The following is a 5550-nucleotide window of genomic DNA, read 5'->3' as shown; positions in this document are numbered from 1 at the left end:
TCATGGGTGTGTCATGGTGGCCTTGTTTTGCTCCTACATAGGTCCGCCCCTGTCCGCGACTGTGCGTGTTCGGTGAAGATCATATCTACACGGACGTAGTCATCGAGGAAGGAAACAAAGCAGAATGGTGCCGAGATTTTCACATTGTCAAGAAAACCAGTTCAGGCGGGAGGGACGGGGGGGGGGGGGGGACGAAATATCGAGCAGAATATGCATTGAGAAAGGAAACAAAGAAGAATGGAACCCTATTTTGCGTCGCCAAATATCCCATGGGCGTGTGCAATATTGCCGATCTAACAAGGTGCCAACGTGGCTGACACGTGTTTAATTCAGACTATGCGAGACTTAAATTAGCTCCAAATTGCAACTATTGGTTAAATAAAGCACATGCATGGACCTATACAAGTATCACTCCTTTTTGATTCGTATCATATTCGTTTGCACATTATGTTCTTTACTTGTCCATGGAGATTTGTACCCGCACAGGCAACAATCAGCTAGCTGCTCCTTTTCTCAGAACTACATATTTGTAAATGGTGACATGCCGCGCGACGGGTGACGGTCTGACGGAGAGGAGATCACAATGATCATTAGTTTTGTGAATACATACGCTCTGATCATGTAGTACGTAGTAAGGAGTATCGCCATCACCGTCGCCATATAGATATACGGCACTCATCGGACGGGTAAATTAATCAGAAGCGAATCATTTCTGTCGGTTTGGTTGTTGTTTGCTTAAACAGAACAATCGCGACTTGAGGCTCAAGCAACCACTAAAGAGGCTGCATCACTTCTAGCCTTTCATTAATCAGCGCTGTTAAGCACCGTTCCTACATCTAGCTATATAATTAAGGTCATTCCTAAGGTAGAGTGCTAGGTGTAGCTGCCGCTCGCTGTTTGAATATAGGAAGTAAAGTAATCCATTATTATCACCTCTAAGGCTGGTGCCAACGCGGGAGAGAGGCGGGGCGATAGCGCCCGGCGCGGGGCGGGAGGCGGGCGGGAGGCGGGCAGGACGAGAGGGAGGGGCGACGGCGGGGGCGCCGGGCGGTATCGCCCGCTCCCGCCCGGCTACCGCCCGCGCTGGGGGCGAGAGCGAGGCGGGAGCGAGGCGGGAGGCGGGCGGCAGCGATGGCGGGGTGGGGCGAGAGGGAAGGGCTGAGGTGGCGCGTTGTGATTGGTTGTTGGGGTAGCCGTTGGGGTAGCCGTTGGTGGTTCAAAAAAATCCGAAAAAACCCCAAAAATTCATCCCAACCCCCTATAAATACCCCCATATGTTTTCAGTCATTCCACACCTCCACTCTCCATTTCCACTCCACTCAACGCCATGTCTTCGTCCAGCAGCAGTTCGAGCGACGGAGTGGAGGGTGATTTCATCGCTGCATTCCAGGCGGAGTATGAGGAGGAGATGCTCAACGAGGAGGTGGTGCCAAGACGTCGACGCCGCCGAGAGTTCATCACGCGTGATCGTCTGGGTGCCCACGATCGGCTCTTCGAGGACTACTTCGCCGACGACTGCAACTATCCTCCGAGCTACTTTCGGCGAAGGTATCGGATGAGACGATCCCTCTTCCTGCGCATTGTGGCTAGATTGGGTGAATACTCTCCGTATTTCACCCAAAGAAATGATGCTCTCAACCGTGCTGGTTTTTCTCCCCTGCAAAAGTGTACTGCGGCTTTGCGTCTGTTAGCTTATGGAGCCGCTGCAGATACAATAGATGAGTGGCTTAAGTTAGCTAGACAAACTTCATCAGATTGTCTAGATAGATTCTGTGAAAGCATCATTGAGTGTTACGGGGAGACGTTTTGCCGTCGCCCAACTGTGGAGGATACTCAGCGGCTGTTAGCGAAAGCCGAGGAGCGTGGCTTTCCGGGCATGTTAGGGAGCATCGGTTGCATGCATTGGCAGTGGAGGAACTGCCCAGTGGCTCATGCTGGTCAATTCACAAGGGGAGACATCAAACACCCTACCATAATCTTAGAAGTCGTGGCGTCGTATGATCGTTGGATCTGGCATGCCTTTTTTGGAGTGGCCGGGTCCAACAACGACCTCAATGTACTCAACCAGTCGCCGTTGTTCACTGATGTGCTTAGGGGAGAAGCACCTGTAGTGAACTTCACGGTGAATGGACACGAGTACAACTATGGTTACTACCTTACCGACGGCATCTACCCCTCCTGGCCGGTGTTCATGAAAGGTGTTACTCTTCCACAAAGTGAAAAGCAGCGAGTGTTCACTGCTGCTCAATCAGCGCATCGCAAAGATGTCGAGTGTGCCTTTGGAGTGTTGAAGGCTAGGTTCAACATTCTAGCAGTTCCGGGACGCTTTACTCGAGGCGTACTCTTGGATTGATCATGCGTGCATGTGTCATTCTGCACAACATGATCATCGACGATGAGCGTGGACAAAATTTGGACAACATCTATGAGACAGTTGCTTCAAATGTCGGCCCTGCAATACACCACCATGCACCACCAAGCCTAGCAGCCAGGATTCAGATGGACACCGAAATGAGGGAGTCACCGATGTATACACAGCTCCAGCATGATTTGATGGAGCATGTGTGGGCTAATTCCTAGATTATGTAATTTTTTCAGATTTTTATGTAATCTGTTCAGATTTTTATGTAATTTTTTTATGATGTAATCGGTAACAATTTTAGTTCAATAAAATAATTTTCTTGCATTATTTATATTGTTGTAATCTGAAAATGAAATGCTGATGTCGAGGAGAGAGAAAAGCTGACGTGGAGGAAAGAGAAGTAAAGCTGGCACTATAGCCTGTGCATTGGCACCGTGGGGTGAGAGTGGGGTGAGAGTGAGGAAAAAAGCTGACGTGGCGGGTGAGAGTGAGGCTATGCATTGGCACCAGCCTAAGTATTGTACTTTGACACACACAAAAAACGTACATCGATGTTGCAGAATATCTCAACCTAAGACATTATTCTAAACCACTACAGATCGATTAAAGGTATTTCAAGATATAATGGATTACGTCATACATGTAGAGATTACATACAAATTTCCAAATTGAACGAAAACACACCCACAAAAATAGGGTTACTCGACAACATGAATTTTAGGACGCAATGCATATTCATATTCTAATATATCGGTTTCAAAATAAATGTTGCTGATACGGATGAATTTACAATTAAAAAGCGTCTTATCTGGACAAAACTATGACAATTATTTTAAAATGGAGGTAGTATTTTTTAATGGCTCACATGTAACTATATCTCTATCTAACAATAGTTGGTTGGATTGAGGTGTTTTATCTAAAGTATTTTGGGTGAACGAGGCGTGTATCAACGTGTTTTTGGGGTGTATGATCTCTTTTCAGCTGAGTTAGTTGCTGATCCGCCGGAATAGGTGGGGTGTAACTGAACGTGATTTAATCACGAGCAACCAAAACGATACACTAGAATCTTCACCTCCCGATAGATAGGACCAACCAGAAATGAGCAACCAAAAGAAACGCGAGGTTGTTGGGACGTTTTGTAATCCCGTCGAAACCATGGTTATTTCAGCGGTACATGAGGCGATTGATGGGCTCGACCCATCTAAAACCAGTCTTGTCTAGTCCAGGACAACTGAGATCTTCCGGTCTGCGTGCGTGGGAGCAGCTGAAACAAAGAAGAGTCTGGTCCGCTCTTCATTCAGGCCCGGCCCGCCCGTCTGCTGCTAGGTCCGAGAATGGCGCCAGGCGAGGGTGCCGCTATGCCCCGCTGCTCTGCAGCGGCCGGCCTCCAGACTATGCAAAAGAATCGAGGCCGGGGGGTGTCGTCCATCAGGGCCCCCCCCGCCTTACAAATGGGAACATTGCATGGGGTGTTTCAGCGTGTTATATAGGGTTAGGCTGAAAAATTACACCACAAACCCTTTCGAAACCAGACTGCCGATCGAGGCCTTAATGAAAGCAAACTAGAACTTTATACTTTCTGGGTTAACATTATATTGGACCAACAATATGTGAAAATATATTCGTATTGTTCGATATGGTAAAAACTTTAGGTAATAAAAATAATCGATATAATCTTCATTATCGATATTTTTGGTGGACACAAAAGCCGAAGTTATTTTTAGACAAAGTAGTTGCACTATATTTTTTTAGCTTCAAATATTTTAGGAGAAACAAAAAAGGAAAAAAAATTATGCATCAATGTTGACATGAATGGCCCATATAGGGGTGTGGACCTACGATGTTAGTCAGTCACAACTTTCCCCTTGAGAAAACTTAAAATAGACTTCTTTGTATCAACCCCTTATGATTATCCAATTTTATAGAAGTTCAACGGTTTCCGTAATGCGATTTTTGGTAAATTTTGAGAAAGTAAATCATATGGCGGCCATGTTTCTCTTAGTTTGTAGTATTTCCCTAGACTGAATAGTTGTGTTTCACCCACAACAAATATATGCACCATTTGGGCATTAATATCCTATGTGTTTCACGTGATCATGCTTTTTTTTTAAATGCAGATAATTGCACAATCATCCTTGGGAGTGTTCTCGAATAATCTTAGAATATATACTCTAATGACATGGCCGGTACGTTCTATTAATTGCATCCACATATAAAAATGGTTTTGTGCGAGATAACAGGTTTTAAATCACATGAATTATATGGGTGAAGTTTAGAATTTTGCACGGCGGGGCATTTGTGTTTCTTTTTATCTCGCTGAGTACTATGGTGTAATTTCAGCGGAAATGTTGAAGAAATTCACACTGAGTTATAGTATCATAATGCATGCATAGACAGGCCGGTTTACTTGGTGGCTGCTATCCGTTTGTATGGGACATCTTGGTCCGTTTCTTATGCTTAATACAATGATACGCATATCTCCTGCGGGTTCTCAAAAAAAAAAACTTTATTCTGGTGTCTTTCAATTATCATTCAAAAAAGTGTGAGGGGAGTAGTACTCACTAGTAGGAAACCCTTATAGGCGGAGCTTATTTCTGTGGCGCACCACTAAAATATTCTGTGGCGCACCATTCTGGGTGCGCCACAGAAATAGCTTAATTTTGTGGCGCACGCTTGGGTAGTGCGCCACAGAAACTATGTGGGCCCACATCCTGCCACCACCAATTATTACTGTAGGTATTTATGTGGCGCACATGTCGTGCTGCGCCACAGAAATAACTCTTTCTGTGGCGCACAGGCTTAGGTGTGCCACAGAAGTAGTTGATTCTGTGGCGCACCTTCTCCGGTGCGCCACAGAATTAAGGGACTTATATCATCTCGCCCGGCCGTGCCCTCCCTCGCCTGTTCACCTCTCCCCTCCCGATCGAGCCCCTCCCCTCTCCCCTCTCCCCTCTCCTCCGTGGTCGCCTGGATCCGCCGCCGCCGCCTTCCTCCGTGGTCGCCTGGATCCTCCATGGTCGTCGCCGCCGCCGTCGCCGCCGCCTTCCTCCGCGAGGGGCGCATGCCGCCGCGGTCCTCCCATCCCCGCCACCTGCAGCACAAACTGCCCCTACGGCGAGGAGGGGCCGCCGCGAGGAGGGGCCGCTGTCGCGGCAAGGTGGAGGAGCCGCCGCCTCCTCCTCCTCCTC

At 47.4% G+C, this 5550-nt stretch overlaps 1 pseudogene; it reads left to right on the top strand.

Moving 5' to 3' along the window:
• Positions 1–1327: 1327 nt before the first annotated feature.
• Positions 1328–2599, top strand: LOC139830176 (protein ALP1-like; annotated as a pseudogene).
• Positions 2600–5550: the final 2951 nt, after the last annotated feature.

This window comes from Lolium perenne, chromosome 4 (assembly GCF_019359855.2).
Source record: "Lolium perenne isolate Kyuss_39 chromosome 4, Kyuss_2.0, whole genome shotgun sequence".
Lineage (NCBI taxonomy): Eukaryota > Viridiplantae > Streptophyta > Magnoliopsida > Poales > Poaceae > Lolium > Lolium perenne.
This window is presented reverse-complemented; position numbering and strand designations above follow the sequence as displayed.